The sequence below is a fragment of the Aulostomus chinensis genome, chromosome 4 (genome assembly GCF_037954235.1).
Source record: "Aulostomus chinensis isolate RoL2024-O1b breed Wild chromosome 4, RoL_Achi_v1.0, whole genome shotgun sequence".
In the NCBI taxonomy this organism is placed as follows: Eukaryota; Metazoa; Chordata; class Actinopteri; order Syngnathiformes; family Aulostomidae; genus Aulostomus; species Aulostomus chinensis.
The window spans coordinates 28,958,428-28,980,765 of NC_141323.1; the positions used below are offsets into that span (position 1 = coordinate 28,958,428).

General features: G+C 42.3%; 3 non-coding genes across 3 annotated transcripts; 2 read left to right on the forward strand and 1 right to left on the reverse strand.

Moving 5' to 3' along the window:
- The first annotated feature begins 6,292 nt into the window (after window positions 1-6,292).
- trnas-aga (transfer RNA serine (anticodon AGA)) lies at window positions 6,293-6,374 on the forward strand. The gene has a single exon. It is a non-coding gene; the product is annotated as a tRNA-Ser (tRNA).
- Window positions 6,375-9,263: 2,889 nt separating this feature from the next.
- On the forward strand, window positions 9,264-9,336 carry trnak-uuu (transfer RNA lysine (anticodon UUU)). Its single transcript has one exon. It is a non-coding gene; the product is annotated as a tRNA-Lys (tRNA).
- A 2,293-nt stretch (window positions 9,337-11,629) lies between these two features.
- trnah-gug (transfer RNA histidin (anticodon GUG)) lies at window positions 11,630-11,701 on the reverse strand. The gene has a single exon. It is a non-coding gene; the product is annotated as a tRNA-His (tRNA).
- Window positions 11,702-22,338: the final 10,637 nt, after the last annotated feature.

Consider the following 22,338-nt stretch of genomic DNA (forward strand, 5'->3'; position numbering starts at 1 on the left):
ATGAAGCACCTGTGAAGGTAAAACTGATGATGTCATGACTTGTTCAGTCCTCCAACGTTAAAGTCCAACAAGCTTTTGATTGGCTCTGATTCTCTGTGGCAAAATCCAACAAGAGGAAAAAGAAAATCTTGGGGTTGTCTCACTTTTTTTCATAGAAACTCTGCATAGGACAGTGATAGGATGCTTGTTTCCTTGGATGAAAAAGTCTGGTACTCTCATCTTCTTAAACATTTACTTGTTCAATCAGGACAAGAGAATCTGAGCTTGGATGTCATTTTGTAGTAAAAGGTGAATTAAACTTGTAAACATCAGCTGGTGTTCACTCTGATGATGTGTCGATGGTCTGTATTCTGCCTTCTGTAGCACGAAGCTGCTGGGAAGAAGCCTGATTATGTCAGAGTTGTGTTCAGTGGCTCCTGCTGCGTCCATTTCTGACAAATAGGCTCCAAAGAGTTCAGCTGTTTAAAAGGTGAGGGTTGCCATCAGCAGACGAGGTGGCTGAGTGGTTAAGGTGATGGACTGCTAATCCATTGTGCTCTGCAAGCATGGGTTTGAGTCCCATCCTCGTCCCAAGTGACTCTGGTTTCTACTCCTAGATTATTGAATTACTGTGAGGCTTTTTTTTTTTTGAACTTATTTTTTATTTAACATACATACAGCACAGATAGAACATGACAGAGATGCGCAGACAAATATTCCAGACAAGTGTTCAGATACTTTTCCAAGATACACATGAAAAAAAAAAAAAAATGTTGATGTTTATAATTCCAATACTGTTTTCACTGGTGCCCATCTTTCAGCAAACTGTCCTGTTTTCAGCTGTAACCTTGCTGTGATTTTTTCCATGATGTATACATTTTTTACTCTATTTCTCCATTGTGATATGTTTGGAGGTTCTGGCTTTAGCAAGCAGGCTGTTATTGTCTTTTTAGCGATCAGAATCAAAATCCTCCACAAAGCAATCAGGTTTCTGTCTGTCAGATTCTCAGGTGGTATGCCAAGGATAAACATTGCTGCGTCCAAAGCAAAATTAATGTCCAAAATTTGCCCAATCTCCTTCCGACCATTCTCCCAGAAGTTCAACAGCTGTGGGCAATCCCAGAATATGTGCGTAAAATCTCCTATTAACTGACATCCTCTCCAACACAGTTCAGATGTGTTGCTATATTTTGAAGTCTTAGATGGAGTGTTGAAATATCTCATCTTCACCTTCCAGTCAAACTCCCTCCACATTGGGCTGCTTGTTAATTTGTGTCCTGCTCTGAATGTTTCCTCCCAATTTTCATCTGGTATAATAGTATTTGTTTCTAATTCCCATTTTTCCTTAACATCCAAATTGTTGTCCTTACATTCATGTTGTAGTACTCTATAGATTTTTGATATTAACCCCTTTTTAGTCTCCCCCTCCAAATACGACAACAGCAATTCCTCCAGCTTAGATGGTGTTCTACAAATATTTTCCCACTCTCTGTGCTTCTGAAGGTAGTGTCTTAATTGTAGAAATTTGTAGAAGTCATGGTTCGGTAAGTTAAACTCTTTTTTAAGTTGCTCAAACGACTTCATATACTGTCCATTGAAAACTTGTGCAATATAAATTAACCCCTTACTTCTCCATTTGTTGTACCCTGCATCCATAACAGATGGTAAAAAGTCTGGATTTCCTGCTATTTTGGTGATTCTACTTATTGACTTAGATATTTTCAGTTTTTTTCGCACTATTGACCATACTTTTATTGTTACCCTAATCCAGTCATTACGCAGCCCCTCTTTTTTCTGCATCTTCTCTTTCAAAAATGGGAGTACCTCCAAAGGTGTTTTCTGACAGGAATTTTGTTCCATTCCCACCCACATTGTGTCTGTCTCCTTCGTGATCCACGTAATAATCGCTCTAAGTTGTGCTGCCCAATAATAATTTTTTAGACCAGGTAAATTTAACCCTCCCTTCTCTTTTGGGCAAAGAAGGATTTTGTATTTGATTCTAGCTTTTTTATTTTGCCAAACAAATTTAGATATGATTTTGTCTAACATCTTAAAAGTTGAACTAGAGACCATAATTGGCAGTGACTCGAACAGAAACAACAATCTGGGTACAATGTTCATTCTCACTGTTTCGATTCTTCCCACCATCGACAGGGGCAATATCTCCCATCTGGCCAAATCCTTCTTTATTTCTGTAATCAGTTTTCCATAATTTTCTTTTAATAGCTGTGATATAATGGGAGTAATAATGATGCCAAGATATCTAAACCCTGTGGTGGTCCATTTGAAATTGAACTTTCCCTCTAATTCAGTTGGATATTTGCCTGAAAGCATCATTGCTACTGACTTAGATTCATTAGTTAAATAACCTGATAATTCTCCATATTCATTCAGATTGTTCAATAAAGCTGGTAGAGTTAAGGAGGGTTCACTTAGATATGTTCATATATCGTCAGCAAATAAAGATATTTTATGCTCCACTCCCCCTTCATCTCTTATTCCCTTAATATCCTTATTTTGTCTTATTGATTCGGCTAATGGTTCAGTACTTAATGCCAACAGCAATGGACTCAGACAATCCCCTTGTCTGACCCCTCTTTTGAGGGGAAAGAAATCTGAACAGCATCCGTTAACTCTAATCCGTGATTTGGGGTTTTTATAAACCAATTTTACCCAATCTATAAATGTTGAATGAAACCCAAAAACTTCTAATGTCCGATATAGGAAGCTCCATTTTACCCGGTCAAATGCCTTTTGTGCATCTAAACTGAGCATCAAAGCGGGCTGTCTGTTGTTTTTAGTACATGATATAAGATTTAATGTTCTCCTAATATTGTTAGCTCCTTGTCTACCAGGGATGAACCCTGTCTGATCTGGTTTGATTAATTTTGTTATATATATCTGTATCCTATGTGCTAAAATATGAGTCAATATCTTCAGATCACTACATAACAAGCTGACAGGCCTGTATCCTTCACATGTGGTTGGGTCCTTTCCTTCTTTATGTATGACTGAGATAATGGCTTCTGACCAAGATGTTGCTGGGTCACCTGATGTCAGGGCATAATTAAATCCTTTGAAAAGGGCTGGTGTAATCTCCTTCGCAAAACACTTATCAAATTCTCCCGAGAGCCCATCCGTGCCAGGGGATTTATTATTTTTAAGTACCTTAATTGTATTAGCTATTTCCTGTACTGAGATTGGCCTAACCATTTCAGATGCCTCCTCTGTTAATAATGACGGTAAGTGCAATCTTTTGAGGAATGCCAGTGTTTTATTTTCTAGTGATTGCGAGTCAGGGTCATCATATAGATTTTTATAATATTCTGCAAAGGCTTCTGCTATCTCCGTTGGCTTTATCATATATTTTTTAGAGTTAGGATGTCTTATTTTATTTATCGTCCCATTTGCCTGGGCTTTTCTAAGTTGAAATGCTAATAATCTGCTGGCTCTATTCTCCATCTCATAATATCTCTGATTCGTAAACCTTAAAGCCCCCTCTGCTTTGTAAGTTAATAGTTCATCGAGCCGTTGTTTGATTTTTTTCAGTTCGATAAGTGTTGAGTTACTTGATGTTCTTTTGTGTTCCAATTCCAACTCTCTAATTTTATTCTCTAACATATTTTGTTGCTTTAATCGGGCCTTTCTCATTCTAGAAGATATCTCTATTATTTTCCCTCTAATAACTGCCTTCCCCCCGTCCCATAAAATTGAAGGTGAAACTTCCCCATTGTCATTAGTTTGAAAGTATTCCTTTAAATTTTGTTTTAGTTCCTTTACCACACTCTCATCTGATAACAGAGATACATGAAGTCTCCAGTATTTGAAAAAAGATTCATTACCCATATCTACCGTTAGCGTAATAGGAGCATGATCACTTATAGTGATGGTGTCTGTGCCACAGTCCAGCACTTTATGCATATGTTGTTGTGAAACGCAGAAAAAATCTATCCTTGAATAACTCCCGTGTGGGTTTGAGTAAAAAGTCAAATCCTTCCCTCTAGGGTTATTTCTTCTCCATGGATCAGTAAGACCTCGCTCTCTTATGACATTATTTAGTACCTTAGATTTTTTTTACACTTGGTCCCTGTTCTGGAGGCAATCTATCCAGCTTACCATTCTGCACTGTGTTAAAATCACCCCCAATCACTATCATCCCTTTCCCGTTGTTGGCAATTACGTTGGCTATATTTTTAAAGAATGCCGCATTTTCCTCATTTGGGGCATAAACATTTAGTATGGATATTGTCATATCGCTTATGGAACCAACCATCATTATATATCTTCCCAGATGATCTTTTATCACTTTCTCTGTATGAAATTGCAAGGATTTATTTATTAATATGGCTACTCCCCTTCTTTTTCCAAAAGAAGCATGAAATACTTGGTTTACCCATTCCCTTTTCACTTTGTTACATTCGTTGTCATCCAGATGTGTTTCTTGTATCAAAGCTATTGAACATTGCATTTTTTTCAATTGACTCAGTATTTTCTTTGTCTTTATGGGGTGATTCAACCCATGGACATTATATGACACAAGGTTTAGCCTACTCATATTTGTTTCAGTGGAAACCCAGTAACTTTACATCTCTTATTAACTAATATAACTGTGCAAAAAGTAGCACAGCGAAAAAGATAAGTCTGCATCTCCTCAAGAACTAATACACAATAACAAGAAAAACAAGACTCCCAACTGTCCCCTGACCAGAGAGTTGTGACGAAGGCCCTCTGGTGGTTCGCACTATGTGCACTTGCAACTTCTCGGATGTTGTGTAAAGTTGCCATTTGCTCCACAAAAGCAGTGATTTTGCTCCAAAATAGAACCAAAACAATATTTTGTCTGTTGTTGTTTTTTGTTTTTTTTATAAGTAGTAAATTACCTCTTAACCAGCTCCATTTGTCTTCGTGTATGTCCTTTTTAACAGACACTTGTATTGATCATGTATATTTCAGGGCATCCTCTTCGTATGAAATACTTCACTTGATAAGGGCCCGTAGATCCGTCTCTGTGATGTTTGGCTGCTGTCTTCTCCCCCTCTGTCCCGTCATTATGGTCCAGCTGCCTTGCGCCATCACTCTCTGTAGTCTCTCGGTCTCGTCCTCCTCCTCCACCTGAATCCCCATATTCCTCAGCATGGGTGCAGCATCCATTAATGTGGCAAACGTCTTTGTCCCGTCTTCCAGAAAGACTTTCAGCTGTGCAGGATATGGAGATTGTGCCTTCACGTTCTTCTCCTTTAGTTTCTTTATAACTTCCCTTACTTGTTTCCTCTTTTTTTGTACTTCATTTGTGTAATCCTGGTTAAAGTAGACGTTACGTCCCTCATACGTGAACTTTTTCTTCCATGCTTCTTGAATCAGCCGTTCTTTCACCCTGTAGTTGAGGAAGCGAACAATTATTGCTCGCGGGGGGGCCGTGTTTTCTCTCGGCTTCGTAGTCAGTGATCGGTGCGCTCTCTCGAAATGAACCGCCATTTTATCAGGGAAGTTCATTGAGGACTGAATAAAATGAGTCACAAATCCTATGGTGTCGTTTTTCTCAGCACCCTCTGGGATTCCGTGTATTCTGATGTTGTTTCTTCTTGATCTTGATTCCAAGTCCTCGCATTTCGCGGACAGCCTTGCCTCGTGTTGAAGTAGTAAAGTGACCATTCTTTCCAGCCTCGCCGTCCGGCCTTCCGTGTCGTTAATCCTCTCTTCCATCTCATCTGACCGCTGCTCCAACTTAGCCATTTTCTCCCCCATTTCAGCTATTTTAGCTTCTAGTCTTGCTAAGGCTCCTTTGTTTTCCGTCACCGCGTCTGCATGTTCTTGGCGTAGTTTACGGAGCTCCGCTAATATCATCGATACCTCGTCTCCGGACATCGCCATCCCCGGTGCGGCGATCCGCGCTCCGCCGGCGCCTGTATCATTCGCATTTTCTTTCTTAGCTGACTTCCCTTTTTTGTCCATTTTATTTCTCTTGTCTTTAGTCTCTGATTATCCGCGTCCTCGACCCCTTTCTGCTGCTTATATCACGTTAAAGAGCTATTTTTACATAAGTTTTCTCTCGGAGCAATTCTCCCTCGTGTCTTCTACATCATGGCGTCACCGGAAGTCCCTTCACATGATTTTCATTCAGAAACAATAGAATTGTCAAAAACCACAACAGTTTTCAGCTTGCTGGTAAACAACACACACACACACACACACACACACACACACACACACACACAAATAGTTTGTGTTTGTGAGAAGATAAAAAAAATCTACTGTGCTTTGATGAAGATAAATTGTTGAATATCAATCCTCTACTCATGTGCATGGGAGTGTAGTTGTTGTGGCAGAGTGGTTAAGGCGATGGACTAGAAATCCATTGGGGTCTCCCTGCGCAGGTTCGAGTCCTGCCAACAACGTTAAACTGCTGTTCCAGGGGAGACAACATCTGCTCCTACTGTAGGTCCATGTGTCAAAGGTTTTCTTTCAAGGGCTGTAGCAGCTGATGATGAGGGAGAGAGAGAGGATTGGTAGCATGTTGTCTTGTCTCAACCATTCTGGTGTTGACCAAAATCTTTGTTGATACTCCAGTGGTGGTGAAGGTGATGGAAATGTTCCAAGTGGGACGGTTCCATGTTCAACCAGTTTCATCTGGAACTGAGGTGGAGCTTAGGGTTAAGTAGGAATTGGTTTGGTTTAGTCCCTGGGAATGTCAGTTGGTGTGTGTGTGTGTGTGTGTGTGTGTGTGTGTGTGTGTGTTTACATGCAGACTTTCCCTTGTGACAGCTGATTTGGTTTGGAATCCATCTTAGGACATTTTGAGAAATTCTATCATGTCGTTGTAGTTACTTTGATTTACAACACTGGAAAAAAAATCCCCTCCCCTCCAAAAACCCTCCTCTTCAACTTTGTACCCAAGTTCTACAATTCTACAATTCTACAGTTTCATTTAGCAGACGCTTTTGTCCAAAGTGACGTACAACACAAGTAAGAATTTAGACTTAATTAAGGAAAAGTCCACAGGAAGCACAAAAGTGCTTCAGTTGTGATTTGGTCACAGCTACCGCCATCTAGTGGCAGAAGAAGTGTCGCCCCCCCTCCCTTTTTTTTTTTTCTTTTTTTTGACAGACATACAACATCACACAACACAGTTAGTGCTACATAATCACTAAGTGCTGGGTCTTGGACCCTCTGACTTATTCTACCCCACAGCACAAAGAGGAGAAGAGTCAGGTCAAGTGCCTCGGTGCTCTCTGAACAATTGAGTCTTCAATTGTCTCTTAAAAGTAGAAAGGGACTCAGCAGAACGCACAGAGTTCGGTAGTTTGTTCCACCATTTGGGAACAACAGAAGAGAAGAGTCTGGCTAGAGATTTGGAGCAGCGCTGGGCTGGAAGCACCAGGCGTGCTGCTGCATTCTGGATCATCTGCAGAGGCTTGAATGAGCATGCAGGGGGGCCTCCCAGAAGAGAGTTGCAAGTTGTCTCCTCATCAGGCACCACAGGATCCAGTAGGTTCAGTTAAAACAAGTCATTAGAGATTTAAAAAAATGTCCATCAAACACAAAATAAGGCTTCAAATAGGTTTCCAATTTTATTTCATGTTGACACATTTTGTCCATTTAACATCAGGACTGCTCCCAGATCGTCTCCATGACCTCATCCCAGCACCAAAGACTTTGCTGTGACACAACAGCAGACAGCAACAAGGACTGCTGCAGTGCACTTGGTAATTGGATGCACTGAAGTCATCCATCCATTCATGTCAGTGATGTCACTTGGCAGGACTGTCATTGCCGTCACTTTCTAGAAAAGAATCCAGACTCCACACGTGGCTCCCATGATAACTGATGGACCTCTGGTTGGAGGCTGGACGATGATGTTTGGTCTGGGGGGGTTAAGATTGTGGGGGCTGTTTCAGTTCTAGTGCTGAAGGCTTTCGCCATGACAGTCAGACTCTCAGCTGTCCTTCATGTTCCCTCAAATGTGCAGTGTGGACCTCACACTCTGAAATTAGCCTGAAAACTCTTCATGAAAAGCAGGAGACTCAGAGTCTCTGTGGCTCAATCGGTCAGCGCGCTTAGTTAGTCTTGGTTTTCAGAAATCATACAGCATACAAATAATAGCAGGTTGAAACACATTTATTGAAAAGAATTTAACATGGTCACACACACACACACACACACACACACACACACAGAGCCTGTCTTTGGTATAAAATGGTCTGTCACGTTCTCTCACGTTGCACAACAATAAAACAAACAAAGACGGCCATGTCCAGTGTGGTCCTGGATATGACGACTGGACTGCAGGGTCCCAGTATCACTGTGACAATTCTTTTACCAGCTATGACCTTGGACAAGAACTTCTCAGGAGGAAACTTATCATGGTGGCACAGTGAAGAAAACTAGACCTGAGCTGCCTGCTGAAATCTTGCAGGTGAAGGACAGAGCTCCACCTCTTTGACAGACAACACCACTGTTGGCTCATGTTGTCAGTTTTTAACACACACGCATCTAAACACACACACACACACATGCATGTTCTTGCACACAGAGACTTTTCCTCTGTTTTTGTTTTTTACTGGTTTTGAACCAGTAGTTGGTTTCTGTTGGTTTGATTTGCTTGACTGGTTGTTGTTTGTTTGACCTTGCAAATCCATATTTTGGGTTCTGGCTTGTTCTGCTTTTCATTTTGTGATTGTATCATGTGAAAGTGGCATAATTAAGACAAAATACACTGTTAGAACAGAAAGATCGAGAAAACCCACCAACCAGAGGTTTGTCTGGTACAGATGTGGAATTATTGGCTCACACAATGTTGAGGCAACTGGGAAGAAGACAAACAAAAAAGGCTTGTGTGATTCAGACATTCATCAAAAATGGTCCTGTAGAACTGTTCAATGTGTCATGACTTCAGAAGCTCAAATCCTCTCTAAGTTCTAGTGAGAGTGGAAGAGATTATAAAATGAGAGAAGCAGGGCCCTCCCTCAGAGCTGAAACAGCTCAGTTGGGAGAGCGTTAGCCTGAAGATCTAAAGGTCCCTGGTCCGATCCCAGGTTTCAGCAGAGGAACAGCATTGACTTTACTTTCCAGTGGAGGAACTGCAGACATGAAGGAAACGAACATCTTGTCCTGTGCATTCTTATGACATTCAAGACATTTTTGGAGCCTCTTGTTGGATTTTGCCACAGAGAATCAGAGCCAATCAAAAGCATGGTGGACTTTAACATGGAGTATTGAACAAGTCAAGAAAGCATCAGTTTGACCTTCACAGGTGTTTCTTTTCCTGTCTAAATTCTGCAGAAAGAGCCTGAGTAGCTCAGACGGTAGAGCATCAGACTTTTAATCTGAGGGTCCAGGGTTCAAGTCCCTGTTCAGGTGCTGTGGATGTTCTAGTGTTTGACAACATGGTACTGGATGAAGTTTAGTGTTGAACAAACTGTCATCATCAAAAGTAGAAGTGTTCTTGTCTTGCCACTGTGAGACTGTTGCTAGAAAAGTGACCAATAATAATTTCATGTGGCATGCAATTAACAAAACACCCACATTAATGGTTGCAGGGGGGCTGGAGCCTATCTATGGGCGAGAGGCAGGGTTCACCTGTGAGCTCTGTCAGGTATGAAGGAACCTGACTGTTGAGGACGTCAAACCTGCAAAGACACAAACACACCCACCAACAGGACCCTGCACACACAACGCTGCATAGGACCCAGGCCTGGGGCCGTCACCAGTGTTCCCATAGAAACCACCAGCGTAGTCCAACATTGGGAACATGAACTGTGTTATAATACTTTTCCAGACGTCTCATGGAAAAAGTCAACAGAAGGACAAAAGTCATTTTAGCCCACCAGATATTTGCTTGGACACTGAGTTCATGTGAAATTTAAATGACAGCTGAGAATCACGCCAGAGGTCTGGATATTCAAAGTCTTCAACTTTTGCTTTTGTTGTTCCATCAAGAAAGCCAATGAGCCAGTTAGTTGACAACCAAGAATCAGGTCAAACGGAAAACAACAAACAATATGAGGTTTTTCTTGTTTCTTGATGGGCAGCCAAGAATATTTTCAGCATTGGATCATTAAAGTCTGTTTCATTTCTGATGTCGTGTTCTAAAATAATTGCTCACCTAAGAGGATTCTAAAAAGTCAGACTTTCTCAGTGATATTCTCTTCTCAGGCTTTCAAATCTTTTAAATTTCCATTTTCCACAAGTGAGTAGAAAGTTGTTACTCTCTTTGAACCCAGGATTAAAAGCACATCATTAAATGACTTGTAGTGATATTCTCCTGTTAACATTCCAAATTATTCATTGAGATTTGGACTTTACGGAAACATTTTTCCAGATTTTGATGGGCCAGTAAAGCAGGAACTGGGGCTCATTCATGTCGTGGTTTAAATTTGAGCCTGGGTTTCTTCCCCTGCAAGATAAATCTGGAAAGCATTTTGTTCAATTCAGAAACGGTTTTGAAGGCAATTACTCCAGTTGGTCCTGGAACTAGAAAGAGATCTTGTGGTAGGACATTTGTTTTTACTCTATCAACCCTGTGACTCAGACTCAGAAAGGAAATGGAGTTCCATCTTCTTCTATCATCTTCAAGGAGTTCTGGCCCCAATCCAGGTGGAGGGTTTCCTCCATGTGTTCTGGAGGTGAGTGATTAGAATGGAGAATTTATATCCAGCAAAGCTTCCAGTGTTTCAAAGAGTTTTATTAATGCAGGTCCTGTGTTAGGGGGCTCACTTCAATATGTTAAAACATCATCAGCGTCCAGCGCCACCTTGTGTTCTTCTCCATTTATGTAGACACCTTTAATATTTGTGGTCTCTCTCAACCACTGTACGAGGGGCTCGATATGAAGAGCTGGAAGCAGCAGGAACTGGGGTGTCATGTCTCATGGTCTCTCTTATTTTGATATCCCATTTGTGTCCTGTTCTTCCTGTTTTAGTTTGATGTCGAACCTCCCCTCTCATTTTCAGGTTACTTCACTTGCCCTTGTCTTCTGTTTGCCTGAGTCTCTCGGTGCATCTGAATAGACGTCAGGACTCTGACAGGGAACGACCTCAGCAGAGACTCCTCTATTTAGAGGAAAGGAGAGCTTAGAGAACACTTTTTTGACATCATTCAACATCCTCAGGGACGATCGTTTACAAAGTTCGATTTAATATAGGACACATAAAATCACACCACATGAAGCAGGCTAATGAATAATAAATCAAATATAAAAATGCTTCATTTTAAGATATAAAATATCTTGTGAATATCTGGAGCTTAATTCCAGCAGCAGACCTCCTCAGGTGATGGAATTTATATTTGACATGTTTACCATTAAATGAGACACATTTGCAGTCCATTGAAATCTACTTGTGTTCATGGTGAGTTGATTTCAAAACATGAGCTGACAGAATCTACGTTTAGGGAGGAACCACCATATCCAGGGGTCTGGACCTTTTTGTAGTCAGAGCCATCAAAGTAGCAGACTAAGCTAGCAGATATTAGCATTGAGAAGAGACTGATACCTGGAGCCTACTTTTGGGTCTGGTCAAGTGATAACAAAATAATATGACATCATTGTCAGACTGACGCCTGCTCAACACTGACCAAACACCGCCCTATTGCATTGTGGGAAAATTCTGCTTGGTTTGTGTCCATCAATACACACAAGAAATTTGTCTCATGCTGCCGTGACCCGGAGTCGAACCGGGGTTGCTGCGGCCACAACACAGAGTACTAACCACTATACGATCACGGCCTCCTCAACATCAGATTGAGCTTCCATGTCTTTTTCTCAGATGAGATCAAAGAAAGAATTCTAAAATCAAACACAAAACTCTTAGATCAAAGGTTGATGTTCCCCAAGGTTCAATTTTAGCTCAGACACTCTTCAAGGTGGAACCAGCAGAGGAGCTCAGTAGAGACAACTGGACAGCAGCAGGACAGAACAGAGGCTCTCCACAATGGCAGGAGACAGGAAACAGGTTTGGACCATCTGGGCTTCTGTCTACTTTGATGGTTTTTAAAACATTGAAGGAAATTGTAAAAATCAACATTGTGTTTAAATCATGATTTCTAGTTGAGTGCGTTTGCTCATCTGTTCCAGAAGCTTCTTCTAGAGTTGACCCTGAATGAGTGGAGGGACCTTTTTGATCATCAGGACTGGTTTTTGATGGCCTGATGGTGCATCGGGGTCATCATGGTCCTCCACCATCTGCAGGGGTTCCAGGACTGTTGTGGTGTTTGTGGGAACTGCAGGGAGAAGCTGAGAACTGGAGAGGAAGTCCTGGACACCAGCAGACCTCTCAACACCTGCAGCATTTTTTCAGCTCCACCAAACCCAACATTCACTGCCTCCTCATCATCTGGGCATCAAAAGCAGCTCAGACCTGCTGCAGCTCAGCAGACCTCAGCCATTTTTAGGATGTCTCAATGATTCTCCTTCACATGATTTTCATTCAGAAACAATAGAATTGTCAAATATCACAACAGTTTTCAGCTTGCTGGTCAACAGTATTTCAACTTCCATTCCACTGTGTAATGGCAGTGACTGATGTGTACTATATGCAGTACTAATCAAGTACAGCCCTGACTGAAACTTTATCTCCAATGCTAGGAAGGATAAGAATGTTGAAATGGACCAAGCAGGAATAGAATCTCAAGTCATGTCAACTTTACTGAGCAGCACTCAGTTAATTTCAGGAAACACAAGACATTTTTACCACATGTCAATGAAGTAGTCAGCAAAATAAATATGACACTAAACAGTAGTTGAGGGAGAGCAGAGCTGGAAATAAGACATTACTGGGAGGGGAATAAATCTGAAACATGCAGAACCAGAACACAGCCACAGCTTTCTGTCATTTTCTGTCTGAAATACTTGACAAGTTTCAACTTGGTCCAAAACCTGCTCACCTCTCTGGGTGTCAAGTGTGTCTGCACCGTCTGACCAAACTTCATCAAATGTGTGAGTCTTATTTCCTGCAGATCAACTCTGGGCAGTGTTGATTGCAAGAAGAAAAAAAAGTGGAAAAATAATGGAGTCTTTGCCAGAAGTTCCTTCTGGCTCATGCCCTAAAAAGTGCTGTCAAGTCACATTAGAACCAAGCTCTTTTGTTCTCCTGCTGTCACTGTCAAGTGCCAGCTTAACATGTGAGAGGTAGCAGGATCCATGCATGTGTTCATGTTTACAGCAGACAAGGAGGAAACCTTGGTGGATTTCAGTGACTTTTAGCAGTGGTTCACACTTCAGGTGTGAAAGCTTCTCAGTATAAAATTATGAGTGAGCGAGCCAGGAGTTGAACCTAGAATCTTCTGACAGTAGTCAGTCACGCTATCCATTGCACCACCAGCCCTGTGAAAACCTCTTCATGTTCATGTGTACTTCATTTTAAAGGAAATCCAAACGATCTGGTGGCATTTTCAGGGGACACAATGGTGCAGTGGTCAGCACTGTGGCCTCACAGCAAGAAGGATCCAGATTCGAGCCCCAGCTGTGTGGAGTCTGCATGTTCTCCCTGTGTCTGTGTGGGTTCTCTCTGGTACTCCAGCTTCCTCCCACAGTCCAAAGACATCAAGAGGGGACGAGGCTGATTGATACTCTAAATTGACTGTAGGTGTGGCTGTGAGTGTGAATGGTTGTCTGTCTCTATGTGTTGGCCCTGTGATGGACTGGTGACACATCCAGGATGAACCCCGCCTCTTGTCCGAAGGCTGCTTGGATAGGCTCCACCCCCACACACAAACCTTGACATATAATCAGTGGAGAAAAGGAAATTAATCTACACTCATGACTTCATCTGTTTTGAGAACTGAACTGGATATAAACTCTGAGAATTCAGAGTAAGGACCAGGAGGGTGGTACACAATAATAGACAGGAGTAAATGTGGAGTCTGGGTTCTTTTCTAGAATGTGATGGCAATGACAGTCCTGCCAAGTGACATCACTGAATGGATGACTTCAGTCACATGACTGGATGACAGTGTAGATGCAAATGTAGAGGTTGGGGAAATAGTCTCTGAGAATCCAGCTTGAACCAACGCCCTCCTTGTTCTTCAAAAACCCAAACAGCGACCATCAGTCTCCCTTCAATCCTGTACTTGGGTTCAATGTTGCTGTTCCATTTAGCAGCAGTAGGTGTCGCTGTGATACCAGGTTCAGTTCAAGAGTCCCAACTCCAGCTCATGTTGGTGACCTCAGTGGCAGGGTAAAATGGCGCTTCAGTGGATCATGTGGATCAACTCATGTCTGTCCTCACTGCTCCACAGGTCTGTCAAATGTTCTGTAAAATAGTTTGACCCAGCAGAGATGCTAGATTAGGAGTTGATGGGAGTTGTTGCAGATACCAGTGTCCAAAGTCCAGCTTGAACCCAGTTTGTGCACTTATTTGTCAAGCTAGCAGTGATTCTTTTCACTGCCAAGCTAAAGTGACTTCTGTCAACAAAGGTAAACATACAAAAGGATATTTCTACTGTCAGTTCAAGATTTTTATCAAACTCCTTTTTCATAGCTTCAACCTTCCTCTTGTGTTAGCTTTCTGTTCCCATCTCTTATGTGAACAGGTCAGTTTTGACCCACGTCTTCAATCAGCTGTCAAATAAACTAAAAACAATTGTCTATCATCCAAGTTGTTTCCCATCTCTTGGTTTCCTTGTTAGGCTTCCTTATCCATGGAAATATTGATTTGAATATTTTGTTGTGGGCCTCTGGACCTTTTTTTAGTCAGTAAACCCTCGATTTCAGTTTAAAAAAATGGTAAAATGAACCTCAAGAAAATCATAGAAATAAACAAAAGGTTGTTGTGTTTCCTGACCATTACTGAGGGGTGTTAGAACACATCTCTGACATGATTTGTTAGGGCCTGAGCCTGAAGGTACTTCAGGCGAAGACCCTATTATGTTTGCTCGTTTTCAGTCAATCAGTCAATAAACTCAGGCTCCGGAAAAGGAGACGAGTTCGTAATACGTATGAGTATGATTTATGTATGACACATACAGGAGGACAGAGAGGAGGAGAGAGAAGCCCAGTGCACCATGGGAGATCCCCAGCAGCCTAAGCCTATAGCAGCATATCTAAGGGCCAGCCTAAGCAGCCTAACTATGAGCCTGATCAAAAAGGAAGGTCTTTAGTCTGTTCTTATAGGTCGAGAGGGTGTCTGCATCCTGGACCGAAACTGGGAGACGGTTCCACAGGAGGGGAGCCTGATAGCTGAAGGCTCTGGCTCCCAGTCTACTTTTAGAACTCTAGGAACCACCAGTAACCCTGCATCCTGGGAGCGAAGGGTTCTAGCTGAATAATAGGGGACTAGGAGCTCTGTCAGGTATGAAGGAGCCTGACTGTTGAGGACTTTGTATGTTAGAAGGAGAATTTTGAATTCTCAAAGGCAAGGCAAAAGGCAGACAAAGGCATGGACTAGTTTTTCTGCATCTTTTTGAGACAGGATGTGTCTGATCTCAGCAATGTTTCACAAATGAAAGAAAGCAGTCCTAGAAATTTGCTTAATGTGGGCATTAAAGGACAGATCCTCATCAAAGACAACTCCAAGGTTCCTTAGGGTCGTGCTGGGGGCCAAGGTGATACCTTCCAGGGTACCGATCTCAGTAGATAAACTTGTAAAGTGTCATGTGATAACTTCTGTTGTGATTTGGCATTTATAAATAAAATTGACTTGACTTGACTTGACTTTGAAGTTAGAATTAAATTTAAAGTAGAAAAATCTTCCCTCTTCAATCCTGTCACTAAGTGTTGTAAACTGTTTCAAACAAATTCTACTGTTCAACAGTTCAAGTGTTTCTGATGAAGCTGAATGTGCTCTCTTCTACTTTCCTCAATTGTGTTTCTTTCATGTCTTGAGATCAAAGACAGAATTCTAGTTAATGTCAAAGCCCTGATGACATCATCAGGAATTCTGACTTTGATCTGGAGAATCATGCTTTAATCTGAATTTGATCTGACTCATGTTTTAGTTTAGGCCACCTCATTTCTCCTGATGGACTGGTGACCTGTCCAGGGTGAACCCTGCCTCTTGTCCAATGTCACCTGGGATTCCCCCCCCCCCCGTGACCCTTAAAGGATAAGAATAGAAAGTGGATGGAGGGATGGACTTCACACTGAAATCAGCTGATCTGATCCACATTCTAATTGAAAAAGTAGTGTATATAATCATGTATATAAAATTTTGTAGTATCTTTCCAAAGCCTCACTTGCCTCCCCTGACCGCACGTCACTGACACACACACACACACACACACACACACACACACACACACACACACACACACACACAGACACACACACACACACACACACACACAGCTGAGACATGCAGCAGCTCACAGTAACTGCCTCCGTCACACAGCAGAAAGACTCCTTTCTATCATAAGATAAGAAGTAGAAAATGGATGGAAGTGATGGTTGAACTGATGAACAGGTGATTTGTCCAAAAGTCAACATCAGATTCATTTCCAATCTGTGGAAGCAGTTTCATCTTGAGGTTCCAGGTAAGAACAGCCAGCTGTGGGCTGACACAAATCTTTTCAGGAGCACTTCTATGCACCAGACCTACCAGGTTGAATTGTGTCTGTATTCTGAGGGCAGCAGGAGGACGAAGGAGTGAGGACACACACATTTGGGAACTGAGAGTAGCTGTGTGTGTGATTTCCCCTTCAAAGATAAAACCAGCTCCTTCATGCTGGCTTTGAAGGCTTACAGTCACACTGACTCTGGTGGTCTCAGTTGAGCTACAGAGGGTCCACCAAGACCACCAGACACCTCAGCTTCCCAAAGACAGTCCACCCCCAGGATCTTGCCCCCTCTCTGCTCCAACTCAGCCCTCCATTCATAACGTGACTTTGTCTCAGTCTCTTCACAATGCCAGTCACTGAAACACTGACGATGTGATGGGGGCTTCCTGTCTTTATTGCATTTTCTTCAAAGGATCCCGTGTGTCTTCTTTCTCTCTGTCTGTACTGAAGTGTGGTATCAGGCCCAGCTTGAATGGGTGACTGTGTCTGAGTGGCTCAGCTCAACTGAGACCACAGTCATTGTGTATCATCTCTGTTGTTGGAGAGCTCTGTGCGGTCCCTGATGGTCTAGTGGCGAGGATTTGGCGCTTTCACCGCCGCAGCCCGGGTTTGATTCCCGGTCAGGGAATGAGTTATTTAGAGGTTGAAACTGGATACAGGAAAGGTGGTCCACATTATGGTGGAGGTGATGAACTGTGAATCCATCGTTGGCTCCACTCTCACCCCCATTGCCAGTGTTCTTGGTTCACTCTGCCATGGCCCCAAGTTGAAGGGGAACTTTCACATTCAGATTCAACCCTTTGTTAGACACTATTAAGTCACTGACTCCTGCAAGGACAAACTCTGTAATCCTCCTTAGTAGCTTTGGTTCCTTCTCAGCACAGAAAGTGTGTTCACTGATGTAGGAACAGAAAAACGTAGGGCTCCAGTCCTTCGTTCCTTCCTCCACTGAGCAGAACAAACACAGAACAGTGAGGCAAGGCAAGGCAAGGCAAGTTTGTTTGAACAGCACATTTCAGCAACAGGACAATTCAACGTGCTTTACATAAAACAAACATAAAAAGACATTCAACATAATTAGAGAAAGTAAAGACAGAGAAAGACATTCAACACAATTAGAAGAGTTACATTGCAGCTTAAGTAAAGTTAGAGATAGAAGCTAAACAGGCAGATAGAAGTTACAGTGCAGTGTGAGATACTGATCAGAGGCCTCAAGTTTGATTTAATAATAGGCCACGGTAAACATATGGGTTTTTAGCTGTGATTGAAAAGAACTGAGAGTTTCAGCAGACCTACAGTTTTCTGGGAGTTTGTTCCAGATATGTGGAGCGTAGAAACTAAATGCTGCTTCTCCGCGTTTGGTTCTGACTCTGGGGACAGAAAGCAGACCTGTTCCTGACGACCTGAGAGGTCTGGATGGTTCAAAACGTACCAGAAGATCAGAAATGAATTTTGGTCCTAAACCATTCAGTGCTTTATAAACCAGCAGTAGTCTTTTAAAATCAATTCTTTGGCAGACAGGAAGCCAGTGTAAAGACCTGAGAACTGGAGTGATATGATCTACTTTCCTGGTCTTCGTGTGGACTCGAGCAGCAGCATTCTGAGTCAGTTGGAGCTGTCTGATGGATTTTTTAGGGAGACCTGTGAAGACACTTTTACAGGAGTCGAGTTTATTGAAGATAAACGCATGGACAAGCTTTTTTCAAATCCTGTTGGGACATCAGTCCTTTAACCCTTGATATGTTCTTCAGGTGATAGTAGGCTGACTTTGTAATTGTCTTTATGTGGCTGTTAAGATTCAGGTCTGCGTCCATGACTACACCAAGATTTCTGGTTTGGTTTGTGCTTTTAACATTACTGATTGAAGCTGAGCTCTGACTTTTAATCGCTCTTCTTCAACTCCAAAAACAATTACTTCAGTTTTATCTTTGTTCAGCTGAAGAAAATTCTGGCACATCCAATGGTTGATTTGTTCAATGCACTTACTTAGTGTTTGTATTGGGTTATTGTATCCGGCCAAGGAAGCAACGGTGCTTCAAGCAAAAGGACCAGAGATCAGCAGCCATGTTGCCTCAGCAGCTTGAAGGTGACTCTTGTAGGGAGACCATTTCATGTCTTGTTCACTCTCCCAATGAAGCTGATGTGTTTCAAAAGATCAAGTTAGGAAGCAGCAAAATGCACCGAGTGACCTCAAGTTAATTTTAGGTTGGAGGAGCGGAGCTCTGGTTCCGCTGGTATCAGCCCGGTCCAGTGTTGTGGATTTCTCTCTCTTCTCTCCAACATTGTAGACCAGCAAAAGCAAGTTAAGAGCAAAAACAGGTTTCTATCAGGTCGTCTCTCTAAATGCTGCACGTCTGTGCTGATAAACGTCTCATGATTGTGGTTTGTCTCCACTGGCCTCCCCCCTCCTCTCTATCAGCCTCTGACTCTCACTCTCACCCAATGTCCTCCCCTTCCTCCTGCTTCTACGACTGAACAAAGATTTGTAGATTTGACACAAAAATACAAGCCTGTGGTGCAACGCTGCTTCTCACACAGAAATACATGGAAACACTTGGCCCTCAATCTGCTGGTCTGACCAACACATTCACTTGCAGGGTTCTTTTAACAGGCCTGAAATCACCAGTTCAGTTTCCCTGCTTTGAAATATGTGGTGACAATGTGTGAACATGACCAAGTTAAAGGTTGAAGTACTGCAGTTACTACAAGATAAGAAGTACCTGGATGATGAAGCCTCTTCAAGACATTCAAGCAAGTCCAGTTGCTTTTATCCTTTAAACTCAAATCTGATCCAGGATCAGTGAGTTGACACTCAGAACTATCATTAAAGTGAATTAACTTTTTTCCTGTCTGTTCTATTCATGATTCCTCTGGCAGGTTTGTGATTAATATTCCAGGAATGTGTGTCAGTTTTCAGTCTTTTTTTCCTGTTTCCTTCACAAACATGGGGGATGAAGTCCTGAGTGACGATCAAGAAACTCCCTAAAAATGAGAAGTAACGACAGCAAGGAAATCACCTGAAGTCAGTAAAAGTGTCATTTTAATAAATGGATTTAAAAGTCAGATCAGAGATTTTGTCAGATTTTACTTTTATGAAATGCCTGGGAAAAGCTTGCTTTCATCCTGAGCTCAGGAGGGTTCACTGTTTTGTTTCCAGTGTTGTGTTTTTGCCTCTGGAATGAAATTTCATTCTTATGTACACTGCTTGTTCTCTCTCTCTCTCTCTCTCTCTCTCTCTCTCTCTCTCTCCTCTGACCTTCGTTAGCAGTCCAGTGAAACTCAGCTAATTTATCTGAGGACTTCACTTTGAAACCCTCTGTTTCAGACACGCTGTCGTCTGCCTCCTCAGATGCTGAAACTGTCAGAGGTCCTAAAAAATGTCTGGAGAATCATGGATGAGATTCACCTCTAGTAGGATTTAACAAAACATCTCTGTGTTGTTAAATGCAGTTGACATGAAATGTGTTAAGTTGGTCAGGCTTGTTTTATGAAGTAGGTGTCGTTTTATATCAGGAAACAGGAGATGTGGTGCTGACAATCTGATGCGTCTGCAGCAGTGAAGGAGAGGAAACTGCTCATCTGATCAGAAGATCATGAGTGTCACAGCTCTGATGTGGATGACGTGTCCGACCCTCAGCTTTATCTTTGTATCACTTCAGCACATCAGGAGCTGTTGACACGGACATGAAAAGCTGCACTTAAGAGTCCTGATGAGGAAATAAGAGTGAAGAAACTAGTAGCAGACGATCGGAGGAGCTTGACACTGGACATGGATGGCAGGGTGCTGCTGGTGCTGCTGGTGCTGCTGGTGCTGTGGAGCTCAGGTAGGCTTCCTGTTGGAGGTGTTGTTGATCTGCATGGTTCAGATAGACGTGTGTTTGAAACGGCTCAAATCAACTGGCTCATGTCCTGGAGGCAGCAGCTGCATTTCTGGATGGACTCCCTCACTGTTTGCTCCAGTCGGCCCTCAACTGCTCTGATGGTCTGTGTTCCGAATGTCAAGAAGTCAAATAAATGGACTGTTCTCCAGTTGTAGTGTGCTGGTACAAACACAGTAGTTCAATCACATGAGGTGGCTGAGCTGCTGCTAAACCCAGAGAGTGTCGGTCCTCCACAGTCTAACTAGTCTCAGCTTAGTTTCAGATCAACTTGAAAAATATTCTTTTAATTTACATGAAGCAGGAGAGACAAGATAACAGGAACGCTGAGAAAAGACTGAGTGTCAACAACTGAACCATGAAATAAGAGACTAGAATCAAAGAAACTGAAGCCACATTTACAGAAATTGTGTGTGTGTGTATGTGTGTGTGTGTGTGTGTGTGTGTGTTGGGGGGGGGGGAGAATGGCTTCAGGGAGCTGGTTTGAACTGGTCCCTCATCTCTGTGAGTAGAAACCATCTGAGATGGAGGGTGAAGATCTGCTTTGACCTCCTGATCTCCCAGTAAAGCCAGTATAGATGTTGAGCTTGGAGGAGTTGATGGCCTCCTTCATCTTCTTGTTGGAGATGTTTGCTAAACTCAGCACCACCACAGATCAGAGGAAAGTCCACTTGTCAGCTGGACACTGGAGTTTCTAGTGACCTGCAGGATCTTAGTTGTTGTGGCAGCAGGCCTGTTCCAAGAGCTTTGCTCACATTCATGATCAGGCTTCATAATGGTTCTGGACCACTGAGTGATAGGAGCTGATCCTGGAGCAGCAGAAGACAAATATAGAGAAGAAAAAACAAAAGACAGAGAGAAAGGAGGGAGAGAATGACAAAAAGATGGGAACAAGATGAGGGTGAAAGACAAGCAAAGAGAAAGACAGAGGGACAGGGGGATGGAATACAGACACACAACAACAACAGCAACAGCAGCAATAATAGTTTTAATATTGTCCTGTTATTGATGTTTTCATGTGAAAGTGGCATATTTAAGATAAAAGACACTGTTAGAACAGAAAGATCCAGAAAACCCACCAACCAGAGGTTTGTCTGGTACAGATGTGGAATTATTGGCTCACACAATGTTGAGGCAACTGGGAAGAAGACAAACAAAAAAGGTTTGTTTGATTCAGACATTCATCAAAAATGGTCCTGTCGAACTGTTCAATGTGTCATGACTTCAGAAGCTCAAATCCTCTCGAAGTTCTAGTGAGAGTGGAAGAGATTATAAAATGAGAGAAGCAGGGCCCTCACTCAGAGCTGAAACAGCTCAGTTGGGAGAGCGTTAGACTGAAGATCTAAAGGTCCCTGGTCCGATCCCAGGTTTCAGCAGAGGAACAGCATTGACTTTACTTTCCAGTGGAGGAACTGCAGACATGAAGGAAACGAACATCTTGTCCTGTGTATTCTTATGACATTCAAGACATTTTTTGAGCCTCTTGTTGGATTTTGCCACAGAGAATCAGAGCCAATCAAAAGCATGGTGGACTTTAACATGGAGGATTGAACAAGTCAAGAAAGCATCAGTTTGTCCTTCACAGGTGTTTCTTTTCCTGTCTAAATGCTGTAGAAAGAGCCTGAGTAGCTCAGACGGTAGAGCATCAGACTTTTAATCTGAGGGTCCAGGGTTCCCTGTTCAGGTGCTGTGGATGTTCCAGTGTTTGACAACATGGTACTGGATGAAGTCTAGTGTTGAACAATCATCATCAAAAGTAGAAGTGTTCTTGTCTTGCCACTGTGAGAGAAAAGTGACCAACAATAATTTCATGTGGCATACAATTAACAAAAGACCACAAATAACACTGGTCAAGTTAATTTTATTTATATTCCACCAAATCACAACAAAACTTATCTCATGACTCTTTACAGGTAGAGCAGGTCCAGCACCAAACTCCTTCAATGAATCTACACCAACAATTCTCCATCAGCAAGCACATCCTGCAACAGTG